This window comes from Salminus brasiliensis, chromosome 8 (genome assembly GCF_030463535.1).
Source record: "Salminus brasiliensis chromosome 8, fSalBra1.hap2, whole genome shotgun sequence".
Taxonomy (NCBI): domain Eukaryota; kingdom Metazoa; phylum Chordata; class Actinopteri; order Characiformes; family Bryconidae; genus Salminus; species Salminus brasiliensis.
In genome coordinates, this window is record NC_132885.1 from 28256225 (window position 1) to 28271484 (window position 15260).

Genomic DNA, 15260 nt, shown 5'->3' on the forward strand with positions numbered 1-15260 from the left:
GTGTTGTTTCCAAACCGACTAAAGATTAAAAGTGCTTGATAAAGCTCCTCCGTATTGGAGGGTTTTAATTGGAGACGATGTGAAATGAGCTCTAATAAAACACTGAAGTATTTCTGTTTATTTCTGTGTTCAACAGATGTTCAGTCTACATGCAGATTAAACAGGGGATTTTTCACATTATCAAATATCAAACGTGGCTATTTCATTTACGAGGAGAACAAAGCAGTTACACACTCAGATAAAATACATGCAGTTAAATGTAGATAAAATTACATTCAGTGAAGAGTAGAAACACAGGCAGACATCACTGTATGGAGCTCCTGTTTCAGTTCGGACGAAGCTTATGAACACAAGTGAATCAGGCGATGGAGGTATAGTGTTTGTAAAACAGGTGGCTCAGTAGAGCTGTGAAGCCTTGGAGGGGAAGGTGGTTGCTAAGGGTTACAGTTAGTTAAGGGGAGTAGATTATAATCATTACTACTAACGACTGCAGGAGAGTTTGTTCACAGTACTGAAAATGAATCCAGGGCAGTATTAGTTATTATATATTAGAAAGGAGGAATATGATGATTTGGCTTTAATAAAGATTTTTGTATTCTGCATGACCACACCATTCGAGGAAATTCTAATTTTGCGTGTCCGTACTAGCCTTGGGACGATAAACGATATCAAATATCGATAATTTAATATACTATGATAAACTGAACATTTAGTCCTATGTAACAAATAAGACCGCATCTCAGTATATATCCATCATAAATATAAAATCAACTACAGCTTCAAATTACCTTTTTAAAACATGTCTTAAAGATTAGAATGTAGAGATGTTAAAGAATGCTGGGTGCATGCAAATGAACAACTCTGCCTAATGTGGTCTTCTCCCAGGCAGAGGGTGAAAATGGATGAGCTTGTACAGAAGAAGGGGGGTCACTGCGGCAGTTTGGCATTTGGTTTATAACCAGACGAACACAGAACCGCTAGATGTGAACAGTGCTACATGCCGTCTATGTAGAAAACGGATCTCCACAAAGGGTGGAAATACTTATCTGCAAACACATCTCAGGATCAATCATCCAGCTCAGTACGATAAACTGGGTCTGACCCATAGAGAAGGCAGTTCGTTGAATCAATCGATAATCACAAACTTTCGCGAAAAGTACAAACGTGACCGCACAAAATGGCGAGTGCACTACGAGCTGAACCCTTTATATCGTGAAGGGACTGCCTCCATTCAACACGGTCTAAAAAAAAAAAAAAAAAGAAAAAAAAAGTCATCATTCAGAGAAATGCTACAAACCTTGAACTCTCAACACGAGCTACTAAATCGTAAGTACTTCAGCAAGACTCGTTCACTCGTTGATAAGTGGGCAAGGTGTCTGCTACTCTTTTTTCAAATAAAGAACCAGAATAGTGGAGAACCATGGTGCCGAAGCCACCTGACAGCGCACAGGACCCGGGCACCTGAAATAAAGGAGATTGTGGCGTTACTCGTTGAGAACTTTTCAGTGTTTTAAAGTAGAATCTCCAACAATGAGAACACCGCCTTGAGGTGACGGAGCAGGTGAAGGAGAAGGGGAAGAGCTGAGGACCTCGAAACAGCAGAGGTGAAAACCAACTCTGGTGGGGTAGAAGCCCTTGGCTTTTTACTGGCCACGCTGACACTTCAGGGTCCCTTTCCAGTGTGGGAGTGGATGTGCCCATCTTCCGTCGGTGGAGTCTGGACTGCCTCTACAACATCAGCTGGATCTGCCGGTCAAGCTTGACGACCCCCCTGCAGAGCATCTGAAGAGCTTCCTCAGTGTCAAATCCAAATACAAGGCAAATGGGATGTAATACAACAGGATGTTCATGTGTAAAAATGAATATCTGTAAGGAATTTCAGTTCAGGCCTTTTCCAAGTACAACTGTACAGGGGACCAAATTCTGCTAATTCGTTTTGAGTTCTGATGAAACTCCTAGGTTAGCTTTTCCATACGTAACCATTTGGCAATCTGCTTTAACCACATCCTTCTGGCAGGAATGTCTGATTTTGACCAGAAGAACAGAACACACGTTCTAGATAAAGCTAGATAAAATAAAATATGTAAAAGACTTGAGTCATATGATTGAGTCATCTTCCAGTGAGGGGTCTAAAGCATTTAAGAGATACACTGCTAGAGACATTAATTGTAGGCCAGTTATTTTTTGTACGGCCAAATGAATTTCCTTCCAGTAATTCTTAAACTTCACTCACAACCAGAAAACATAAAACTGTGTCCACTTTAGCAAAGCATTTAAAACACGTTTGAAGTATTAGGGAATATACTGTGCAGGCGGACAGGTGTAAGGAAAGATCCAATTACAAATATCCGAGACCCCAGACCCCGCCAAGTCAGCCTGCAATCCAGAGTCAGGGTTTCGACTCACTTACTGTTCAACACATTTAATGTTTGCTTGAAGGTCCAAAAGAACCCTCCTCCTTTCCATGGTGGATAGGGCTGTATATAGTTGGCAGAATAGTCAGATTTGAGCTTTCCCCAGATCCCACCACTGTCTGAAAGAATCATAGCCCCCTTTCCTTAAACTCTACTTTAACCTACTCTAACCTACTTTTCCCTGTACATTAAGCTTCCAGTAAGCTGCTCTGTGCTGCCCGTACACAGTGGACAACTGAACCAACACAAAATGATGGTCCGAAAAAACCTACAGGAAAGATTGAGGCTCTAAGCAAACTATCAACATGGTCCTTCAGTAGATATAAGCGATCTAAACGAGCAGCACTGACCGGCCCATCCTCCACTTTAACCCAAGTACATTGTTTCTTAGAGGGTTTTTCAGCTTCCAAGAATCAGTTGTCCTTTACACACCTTCTAATCCCTTCCACCACATTCCCCACGCCACTTCATTATCAGGATCGCTGTTTCTTGTAAAAAAAAAAAAAAAAAAAAAAAAAAACCATCAATATTTTTACACTCAAATCCCAGAATGTTTAGATGGGAGAAAAGTGATGAAAAATACCTAGAAAGAGTTAAAGGAATGACAAAAGCCAAAGAAGAAAGGAAAAGCCCTCCACTCAACTCAAACAGAGAGAGAGAGGGAGAGAGAGAGAGAGAGAGAGAGAGAGAGAGAGAGAGAGAGAGAGAGAGAGAGAGAGAGAGAGAGAGAGAGAGAGAGGTTAGGATGGTTGTGTTGGAACTCTGCTGAGTAGTGGGACAGGCCTGATACCAAGACACAAGAACTGAACCAAAAAAGGGCAACTCCAGACAGGCAGCTCAGGACATGAGGAGAGAGAGAAAAAGATGAAGATTAGAACAAGCTTTACGTTTAGTGAGAGACCCGTAGCAGAAATAGTTACAGACACAACCACAATAATAGAAATAAAAAGCCTGGAATCAGAGCAGGACAGAACACAGAACTGGAGAGTTCACTGAAAGCTGGCGTAAAGAGTAAAGTTTTTAATCTAGATTTAAAGACTGAGAGTGGGTCTGATTCCCGGATATTAACAGGGAGCTTGTTCCAAAGTTGGGGCTTTATAAAAGAACGCTCTTCCTCCTGCACTGGTTTTTCTAATACGTGGGACTGATAATAGACCAGCATCTTGCGAACGGAGTGTACGTGGAGGGCTGTAAGGTTTAAGAAGTTCCTCCAGATAATGTGAGGTCAGACCATTGAGAGATTAATATGTTAGTCCAGTTCTTTCATCCTTACACTGGTTACCTGTTGAATTCAGTACAGATTATAAAATACTTCTAATATGATCAGATTTCCTAGCTCTAGTTCATACCCTGGCAGCAGCATTCTGAACAAGCTGTGGTAGTGGGATTTGATTCTCCACGCTTAAAGAATTCGATCAGTCAGTCTTAGGAATGTAGAGAAACAATTTAATCCTTTAAGACTTCAGAGCGGAGTCTGAAAAAACCCTTGCCGTACAGTCAGTTACACTGAAATCTTGTTCAAACTGCTTAGATTACTTAAAGGGAAAAAGAAAACCCCTCCTACCTAAAATTGGGTGCAGTGGTAAATTTAATACTACTTGGCAACCTGTCTTGACTTAGACAATATGGACTCTGAGGATTAATTGGCCAGTTTGAAATCTATTTCACTATTTAAAATTCTGCAGTCATTTACATTTACTCTCTTACCCTTTGTGTTTCTTTGGACACTTGTATGTGTTTTTATAACTTCATATTCAGAAATTACCTGTATTTTTACAGTTAGAGCTTTAAGTTCATCATAAATACAGAAACACTCCGCTTCCAGGGGGTCTGTGTGAACAGATCTTATGACCCCCACCAATGTAATAAACAGACCTACACCCTTGATTTAGTTTCAGAGATCTATTGAACTAAGGTGGTTAGCAGTCATAACTTCATTGACTGACTGCTTTAGGGGCTAGAGATCTTATATTTAACAGCCCAAATTCAATGCAGAACTGCTTGTACTCGGAAAGATGGAAGAATTTACAAAAATTAAAAAGATTTTTAAAGCAGATTTTCCGACGTTACAATTACAAACCATGACAGTCTCAATACTGCAGGATTTGTCTGAAATACTACGAATGACATTGATCTATTACTTTTTAATACAAGCAGAAAAGAGACAGAATAAATGGGTGGAATCAAGTAAATCATGTAAATCACTTACCTGCCAACTATGCAGTTCACTAACCTGACAGTGTGACTGGGAAGGGTCAGTCAGTCCTGGCCTGACACCTTCTTGATGTTCCCGGAGAGAATGATGGACCCCAGGCGGCTCAGGTGAAGCTCATCTGTGTGAGAAGACTGGATGTTCTCTACATAGTCAGCACAGACTGACCTTTCCCGCAGCCAGCAGTGGAGCGAGAAGAGCAGGGGAAGGAGCTTGTTCATCTGCAAGTGGGCAGGGGGCAGAAGACGATGATCCTGGTGTCTGGCTGTTTATGAACAGTGTCCAGAAGCGTATGGAAGTGCTTCTTCAGGCGAAGAATAGTGGAGAACGATGGTGCCAAAGCCACCGGCTGACATCCAGGACATGAGTACCTGAAAAACCGGAGACCGTTGTTACTCTTTAGGGTCGATACTTTTCAGGTGTTTTACAGAAGAATCTCCAACAGTGAGAACACCACCCTGAGGAGTCTGCCTCAGTGCCGGAGCAGGTGAAGAGCTGAGGTTCTCGAACGAGTTAGCAGAGGTGAAAACCGGCTCTGGTGGTGGTGGAGCCCTCTGCACGCTGACACCTCCAGGCCCTCTCAGGTGTGGGAGAGGAGACGACGACCCTCTGTGTCCGCCGCACCGGTAGGGCTGGAATTAAAACACCCGTGCTGGAGGAGTCACAGGCAGCCTCCAGTCTAATCTTCTGTAGAGTTTGGACAGCCTCTACAACAGCAGCAGGATCTGCCGTAATAGCTTGACGACCTCCGAGAGCTTGTTCCTCCGTGGTCACCTGAGTAAACACACAGACGACCCTCAGTGAGACAAAGTACTGTACAGAAAGAGAGCACAGTAGAGAGCACAAGGAGTACAAGAAGACAAAGCTAATAAAAAGAAGACAAATCTACAAAATGGTACCAAGTTCCCCATTAAAGAGTACAATAGGCTTTATTACCTGAATGTCAAGTCAAGTGGGTTTATTGTCATTTCAACTACATACAGAGTACACAGTGAAAGGAAACAACGTTCCTCCCGGACCATGGTGCAACATAGACAGTGCATACAAGACACAAGTGCAACACAAACAAACAAGTGCGGACAGACAACACAGTACAGACAGAGGATAATAAATAATGACTGTAGTGTGCAAGTTGTGCAATGTGCGATAAATAGAGTCCAGTGAGGTAGTAAAGTTATCAGTGCAAATGCTTGTGCAAAAAATGCTTCCCATGTTATCTGGGATAAATGGTTGGAATGAGAGAGAGAGGGAGAGAGAGAGAGAGAGAGAGAGGGAGAGTGTAAGATATCAGTTCAGGAGTTGAGTTGTGTTGGAGTCTGATGGCTTGGGGGAAGAAGCTATTGCAGAGTCTGGTAGTGTTGGACCGGATGCTGCGGTACCTTCTTCCTGATGGCAGGAGGGAGAACAGACTGTGTGAAGGGTGGGTGGAGTCATCCACAATGCTGGTTGCTTTGCGGATGCAGCGGGTGGTGTAAATGTCCATGACGGAGGGGAGAGAGACTCCGATGATCTTCTCAGCTGTCCTCACAATGCGTTGGAGGGACTTGCGGTCAGAGGCTGTGCAGGTCCCAAACCAGGCAGTGATGCGGCTGCTTAGGATGCTCTCTATGGTTCCCCTATAGAAGAGGGTGAGGATGGGTGGAGGGAGACGGGCCTTTCTCAGCTTCCGGAGGAAGTAGAGACGCTGTTGGGCTTTCTTGGCTGTAGAGCTGGTGTTCAGGGACCAGGTGAGGTTCTCCGCTAGGTGGACACCAAGGAACTTGGTGCTCTTAACGATCTCCACAGAGGAGCCGTTGATGTTAAGCGGAGAGTGGTCCGGTCTTGATTTCCTGAAGTCAACAACCATTTCCTTGGTCTTCTCTACATTCCAGTGAAGGTTGTTGACTGTACACCAGTCTGTCAGCTGCTGCACCTCCTCTCTGTATGCTGACTCGTCGCCTTTGCTGATGAGACCCAGCACAGTTGTATCATCGGCGAACTTTATGATGCTGTTAGAACTGTGTTTCGCAACACAGTCATGAGTCAGCAGGGTGAACAACAGAGGACTCAGTACACTGCCCTGGGGTGCCCCAGTGTTCATGGTGATGGTGCTGGAGCTGCTGGAGCTGCTGTCCCCGAACCGGACTAACTGGGGCCTTCCTGTCAGGAAGTCCAGGATCTAGTTGCAGAGGGGGGTGTTGAGGCCCAGCAGGCTTAACTTCCTTGTGAGGTTCTGTGGGATGATGGTGTTGAATGCTGAACTGAAGTCTATGAACAGCATTCTGACGTAGGTGTCCTTCTTCTCCAGGTGTGTAAGGGAGAGATGAAGGGTGGTGGTGATGGCATCGTCCGTGGAGCGGTTGGGACGATATGCAAATTGCAGGGGGTCCAATGAAGAGGGCAGTTGGTTCTTGATGTTCTTCATGACTAACCTCTCGAAGCACTTCATAGTAGTATGAGTATGGGGTAGTCATTGAGGCAGGACACCGTGGACTTCTTCGGCACGGGGACGATGGTGGTGGTCTTGAGGCACGTTGGGACAGTGGAGCTGCGCAGGGAGACGTTGAAGATGTCCGTGAGAACATCTGTCAACTGGTCTGCACACTCTCTGAGCTCTCTGCCGGGGATGTTGTCTGGTCCTGCAGCTTTTCGTGGGTTGACTCTGCGCAGAGTTTTCCTCACGTCCACTGCAGTCAGGCACAACACCTGCTCGTCCGGCTTGGGTGTGGTCTCTCACCAACGTGTTGTTCTGTGCCTCAAACAGTGCATAAAAGTCGTTCAGGGCATCTGGGAGGAAGGCATCACTGTCACAGGACGGTGGCATTGTCCTGTAGTTTGTGATTTCCTGGATGCCCTGTCACATGCGCCGTGTGTCACCGGTGTCCTTAAAGTGGTTGTGGATTCTCTGGGCGTGTGCGCGCTTTGCCTCTCGGATGGCTCGTGACAATTTGGCTCTTGCTTTCCTTAGGGCCGCCTTGTCACCCACTCTGAAGGCCGAGTCGCGGGTCCTCAGTAGCGCACGCACCTCAGGAGTCATCCACGGCTTCTGATTTGGGCGTGTGGTGATGGTCTTGGAGACAGTGACATCATCAATACACTTACTGATGTAGCCAGTGACTGATGCTGTGTACTCCTCCAAGTTAACAGAGTCGCCTTCAGTCGCAGCCTCCCTAAACATGTCCCATGCAGTGCACTCAAAACAGTCCTGAAGGGCAGAGATGGCTCCAGCCGGCCAGGTTCTCACCTGCTTCTGAACTGGTCTGGAGCGTCTGATGAGGGGTGTGTAAGCTGGAGTCAGATACACAGACATGTGGTCCGAGAACGCGAGGTGGGGGCGGGGCTCGGCCCGGTACGCGCTGGGGATGTTTGTGTAAACAAGGTCCAGCGCGTTCGCTCCTCTCGTGGCAAAGCCCACATGTTGATGGAATTTAGGGAGGACTGACTGGAGATTTGCATGGTTGAAATCTCCGGCAACAATGAACAGCCCGTCTGGATGTTTGGTCTGCAGATCGCTGATGCCCCCGTGCAGTTCCCACAGTGCCTCCTTAGCATTAGCATTAGCGCTAGCGCTAGGCGGTATGTACACGGCGGCTATCAGCACGGCGGAGAACTCCCGTACTAAATAAAAAGGTCTGCACTTGACTATGATGAACTCCACCAGCGGAGAGCAGCGCTTGGCGACAGTCACAGCGTTGTTACACCATTCCGTGTTGATGTAAACACACACGCCTCCACCGCGGGTCTTCCCGGACAGAGCCGCGCTCCTATCCGCTCTGAACGAGGCTAGCCCGTCTAGCTGAATGGCGCTGTCTGGAATACTGTCGCTGAGCCACGATTCCACAAAGACTAGAGCACAGCAGTCTCTGAACTCTCGCTGGGTCGCTCGCTGGAGTCCAGTTTATTGTCGAGGGAGCAAACGTTTGCGAGGAATAGCGATGGTATAGCCGGGCGGCTAGGGCTAGCCTTTAGCCTCGCGCGAACCCCGGCTCTCTTACCGCGCTTTCGCTCGCACCGCTTGCGATGACACTTCCGCCGGGCTCCGCCATCAGGAAACGCCGCGGACTGCAGGCCTGGGTCTTGTAGCGTCTGCAGAACGTCATCCGGAATATTGTTTCTAGGCTGATTTCTCCACTGAAGCAGGGTCTGGCGGTGGTAGAATATGTGCACTGGTGTTCCGGTGCACATATTTGCAGAGATGGATGTAAATATCCACAAACAATGACACAAAAAGCACCATTTCTCGGACCAAGAGTGGCCGCTGCGTGTTAACACGCCGCCGACCGGAACCACTGTGGTCAATGATCACAGTGGTGATGGTTGCAGTGTGTTACAATATTCAAACAGCATGAAATCCTTGATCACTGTAATTATGATGTTTCACATTATGCAGTAGAGGGCATGAAGATCAAGGGTAAGATTGATAAACTGAACTGTGAAGTCTGCAGACAAGAGAAATCTGCTCAGAGTAGAAACAGAAAAAGCAAAAGCAGTACTTGAACTAGTACATCCTGACCTAGCTGCTCCTATAGATCCAGTAAGGGGGGGCTGAAGCATGAAGCACTGGGCATTAGAAATATGACAGCGTTATGGGTGAATGATGAATAAGTGAGGAAGAATTGAGGACAGGCTGAGGAATAAAGACTCTGAAATAAACACAATACATGCACAATATTAAATAAAAGTTCAGAAAGGTTCCAGGTCTATATCCTAGTGCTACTAAATGACTTCATTCAAAGAGAGATGTGTATACGCTCAACAGGCAGGAGAAACAAAGCTAATAATGACCACTTAAAGCTTCTAGCAAGACACCAGCTTTAACCTGCCTCTGGTCGTTTCCACAGGTTAAACTATGGGGTTTTAGCACCCCCACAAGGACGAAAAGAGGAACAGCAATAGCCTCTGAGCAGTAGTAAAATAAATAACATTTTACAAGCAGAGAAATGACAGAATAAATGATTATTAAAATAGAGAAACTATGTAAAATAACTTACCTGCCAACTAATCAGTTCACTAACGTCAGGAACTCGCTGCGTCAGGAGAAGTATAGTAGAGAAGCATTGTGTCAAGGAAAGCCCTCTCGGTGCAGGAGAGGAGACGACGACCTTCTGTGTGTGTTTCTTTTCATTTCTTTTAAATGTAAACTCCACTGAAGGAAGACGAGGCTGGAGGCTGCCCGTGATTATGATTAATTAAGATGGCGGTGCTGGAGGAGTCACAGGCTCCTTATTTAGATGTTTCATCATGAAGTACAGTAAGCTAGCTGTGATGCTGTTGGTTAACATGATCACAGGTGTGTGTTTAGGGTCTCAGGAACACACTGACTCCTTTGAGTGTTTGCTACAAGATCTATTCTTCTATTCTTCTTTAAAAGCCGGTGGAAGGCTTCAGAACTGCAAGTGAAAAATAAAAACCTGATCTATATGATCTATAGCCCGATGAACAGAATTCACTCCCTCTACCATTGATGAGGCCTTTTCATCTTGGGGAGAAATATAAGGAAAAGTCTGAATCTTTTGAACTTAGAACTGAATTTAATCCTCAAGCTCATTTTTTCAGGTATTTGCAGCTACGTAGTTTTGTGTTCACAAACTTCCTCGTCATTATTAGATACGGTTCTGAACGTCAACCCATAGATAAAAAATGTAATCGGCACCATATCTGTTACTGAACTCCTTACAAGTATTAAAGCAGCAGTAGGTGGAGGATCCATCTGTCCATCAATATATTTACTGAATGGTGGTAAAATATTGTAGATAGCTCTTCATCTATATGTTTAAACACATTATAATTCAGTTTAAAATAGTGCATTCCTTACACTGAACTAAGGCAAGGCTGGCAGAATTAGTTTAAAACAGTGAGAAGTTGGGAAAACGACCAGCACACTCGTCAGTAAGCCATCAGGGGGCAAAAGTCTTTTTCCGAACCGTGTGCAGAAGCATGCGGCAGTGCTCCTTCAGGACCTCGCTGCGTCAGGAGGAGAATAGTAGAGTATGATGGTGCTGAAGAGTCATGCTGCGGCACCGCCAAGGGAAGACGCTTGGTGACGTCCAGGACACAGGCAGCTGGAAAACAGGAGACAGTGGTGTTACTCTTTGGGCTCCGATATCTTTAAGTGTTTTACAGAAGATCTCCAACAGTCAGAACACCGCCCTGAGGAGCTGTCCTCTGTGACTGAACACATGAAGTCAAATCTGAGGACCTCGGAACGGCTAGGAGGGGTGTAAACCGGCCCTGGTGGAGGAGCCCTCAGCTTTTGCCACCCCCAGGATCTCAGACGTGGGAGTGGGGACGACGACCCTCTGTGTCCGCTGCACCGGCGGTGCTGGAATTAAGACTAATTGAAGGAGTCACATGCAATCTCCAGCCTTGTCTTCCGTCTGAGGAGTTTGGATTGTCTCTACAACAGCAACTGGATCTGCCGGTCAAGCTTGACGACGTCCTCGAGAGTAAACAGAAAGAAACTCAAACGGTGGTCAGTGAGACAGAACACTCACTGAGACTCACTCAGACAACCTATATGCATTGAACCTAAAAAATGTGCAGGGGTAACCGCATCACAATAAGGATGGTATATAAGACACAAGCAGAGTCAGACTGTTTTAGACTGCTATGGGGAAGTGTTGGCTGTCTCAGGTTAACACATTTTGTTACATGGTGCCTTAGTCTTTATATCCTTTGTACACTTTATGGAAAAATAAAGGTTGTACTCTGCCTTTTTATTGACTACGGAGCTGGATTCTTTTATGCATCATTTCTTAAGTGCTTATTAGCTGATTGGAAAATTATAGAGAAAACCGTAGACAGTAATAGTAATAGCTAAACTTTGAAGAGTTGATGCATTCAGAATGAAACAGCAACAGCCTCTGAACTCTCACCAAGGACGTGATGAACAGCCAAAAATACGGTACACATTTAAGTTTGTTTATGTTCCCCATTAAAGAGTACAATAGGCTTTATTATCTGAACGTCACTGTAATTATGATATTTGATATCTGAGGAGACAGACAACCTTTTTTGCTAGTGACGAGTTTGGAGTAAAAGGCAGAGGATTTCTGTTGAGAAACATCCCTAACTGCACCAGTAACCAAAGAGAGTCAATAAAATAAGACCAAAGTCGATCGGGAGCTTTAGCCAGCTGCCACCGAGCCATGAATGGAGTCATGCGACTCCCCCTAAAGCAGTTTTTTGACGTTACAATTACAAACCATGCGGGGTACAGACACACTATACTGTAGGCCCTCTCTGGTGCAGGAGTGGAGGCAACAACCTTCTGTGTCCGGAGCAGCCTCCAGCCTAGTCTTCCGTCAGGGGAGTTTGGACTGCCTCTACAACAGCAGCAGCAGCCAAGCTTGATAACCTCCTTGCAGAGCTCCTGGAGATCTCACTCCTCAGCAGTCACCAAGTTTTTCAAGAGTAAACACAAACAGCAAAGCAAACAGTCAGTGAGACAGTACTGTACAGTAACAGAGCAGAGAACACAAGCATCACAACAACTGTCTCAAGATACTAAGATAAGATACTGAGATTGTTTCAGCTGCTATCTTTTGTACCACGATATGTTCATACACACCGTCAACACCATCTGGAGACAAATAAAATAATTCTACCTTTAACAGAGCTCCATGTGACTCATCAGGTTCTCTGCATTGTCAGATCCCAAGAATATTCTACTGGGCCTATTTTAAGTGGAAAGCTCCCTATACTAGGACTAGCAGCAGAAAAACCTGAATCTGTACATTGTAGGTTTAGACTGAAAGCAATAAGTCACGTCCTAGTAAATTCACAGGGCAATGTGTGGAGACTATAAACCGGTGTTTTACTGTTCTATTACCCAATTTCACCTTCACAGGACTGCAGAAATGTTCTGAGAGTGGTAAGCCTGAAACATCCACTGTTAGAATAGTGTTCGTACTGACGGATATGAGTACTGAAGTGTTTCTAACTGAGACTGAAATGATCTTAAGGCAATGCTTTGGACATCTTCGTCCTTTGAGTCCGGATCGCTGCAAAGAGCCAATGGTATAAAACATGTGAAAATGAAAATATCAAAAGGGATCCAACCTGAAGGTCTAAGAATATGGAGTCTCCTCCCGTCTCCTCCAGTTTATTCTTAATTCATAAGGCAAGCGGTCTAATTAATTTACTTACAGTCACCTCGGGTACAGAGTCTGAGTCAGTAGAGCGCCTGAATTGACTCAGAATCACTCATTGGGATGACGGCGGCCGCCTCTGTCGGTTTCTGGTCCTGTCTCTGAAAACTCTGGACCCAGAGGAATATTGGGATCTCTGTGGAACCTTCAAAACTGTGGTAGTAGGATTTGCTTCTCCGCGCTTAAAGAATCAACTTTCAGAAATTACCTGTATTTTTACAGTTATAAAGTTGTAATAAACAGACCTACACCCTTGATTTAGTTTCACAGAGATCTAGTGAACTAAGGTGGTTCACTTCAGACGGGTCTGGACATGTACTGGCTTAAGCAGGTTGGAGGTTTGGAGTCTCACTGTTTGAGGCTGTGGACAGGTGTCTTTTATACAGATAATGAGGTCAAACAGGTGTCATTAATACAGGTAACAAGTGGAGGACAAGAGCTTCTTAAAGAAGTTACAGGTCTGTGAGAGCCAGAAATCTTGCTCGTTTGTGGGAGACCAAATACTTATTTTCCACCATAATTTACAAATAAATTCTTTTAAAATTCTACAATGTGACTTCCTGGATTTTTAAATGAACATACCTCTCATCTTTCTAAGTGGGAGAACTTGATCAGTGGCTGACCCAAAAAAAAAAAAAACCCCACAAACTTTTTTGCCCCACTGTATGTATGTATGTATGTATGTATGTATGTAAACAGCCTAAATTCAATGCAGAACTGCTTGTACTCGGAAAGATGGAAGAATTTATATAAATTCTAATAAGATTTTTCAAGCAGATTTTCCGACGTTACAATTACAAACCATGACAGTCTCAATACTGCAGAATTTGTCTGAAATACTATAAGTGACACTGATATATTACTTTTTAATACAAGCAGAAAAGTGACAGAATAAATGTGTGAGGTGAAGCTCATCTCCGTGTTAGAGGACTGGATGCAGCCAAAAGCTCTCCCAATTCTCTACATAGTCAACGCAGACGGACCTGTCCCGCAGCTAGCAGTGGAGGGAGAAGAGCTGAGGAAACTGCTCGCTCACTCGTCTGTAAGTGGTCAGGGGGTAGAAGACTATGATCCTGGAGTCTGGCTTTTTCTGAACAGTGTCCAGAAGCGTACGGCAGTGCTTCTTCAGGGCATCAGGAGGAGAATAGTGGAGAACGATGGAGGCGACGTCCAGGACACAAGCACCTGGAAAACAAGTCAAGTCAAGTCAAGTCAAATACAAGGAGACCGTGGCATTACTCTTTAGGGTTGATACTTTTCAGTGTTTTACAAAAGAGGAACTTGAACCAGTTAGCAGAGCTGAAAACAAGCTTTACGTTTAGTGAGAGACCTGTAGCAGAAATAGTTACAGACACAACCACAATAATAGTAATAAAAAGCCTGGAATCAGAGCAGGACAGAACAGTGGTGAAATGTAATCAGAGCAGGACAGAACGCAGAACTGGAGAGTTCTCTGAAAGTTGGTGTAAAGAGAGAAGTTTTTCATCTAGATTTAAAGACTGAGAGTGTGTCTGATTCCTGGATATTAACAGGGAGCTTGTTCCAAAGTTGGGGGCTTTATAAAAGAACGCTCTTCCTCCTGCATTGCATGAATCAGAGTAATGAGCCACCAAATCAGAGTAATACTCCTCTTCCTGGCTGATGCAAGTTTGTTTTGCTTGAATGTCTGTTGTTGAGGACAAAGCAGCTAGAGACAGATATAAACCAGTTTCTTGTACAGTCCAAACTCTTTGGATATTATAAGCTTGGCTCCCTTGTCTTGGAACCTTCGAAAACTGTCATTTGAACAGCCCTGAAAAATAAAATTTATTTCCAAAACTTTCTTTAAAATCTTTTAATTTAAAAAAATATATAAATTCTGATCTCTTTACAAAATTCTCTAGGTTGAAAAGTACAAAGAATTAAATCTCCTAAAATCTTGTCTTAGAAATTTCGAATTTGAATAAATTTGGATCCCTGAAAAATTCTCTGCTTTAAACAACCCTGAGAGGTGTCTTTTATACAGATAACGAGGTCAAACAGGTGTCATTAATACAGGTAACGAGTGGAGGACGAGCTTCTTAAAGAAATTACAGGTCTGTGAGAGCCAGAAATCTTGCTTGTTTGTGAGGGAGTGGGTACACACACACACACACACACACACACACACACACACACACACACGGAAAGATGGAATTTATATAAATTCTAATAAGATTTTTAAAGCAGATTTTCCAACGTTACAATTACAAACCATGACAGTATTTCAGACAAATCCTGCAGTATTGAGACTATGAGTGACACTGAAATATTACTTTTTAATACAAGCAGAAAAGTGACAGAATAAACTGGTGGAATCAAGTAAATCATGTAAATCACTTACCTGCCCACTATCCATTTCACTAACCTGGCCTGGCACCTTCTTGATGTTCCCGGAGAGAACGATGGACCCCAGGTGGCTCAGGTGAAGCTCATCTCGGTGTTAGAGGACCGGACGCCGCACTGCATCAGGAGAATAGTGGAGAA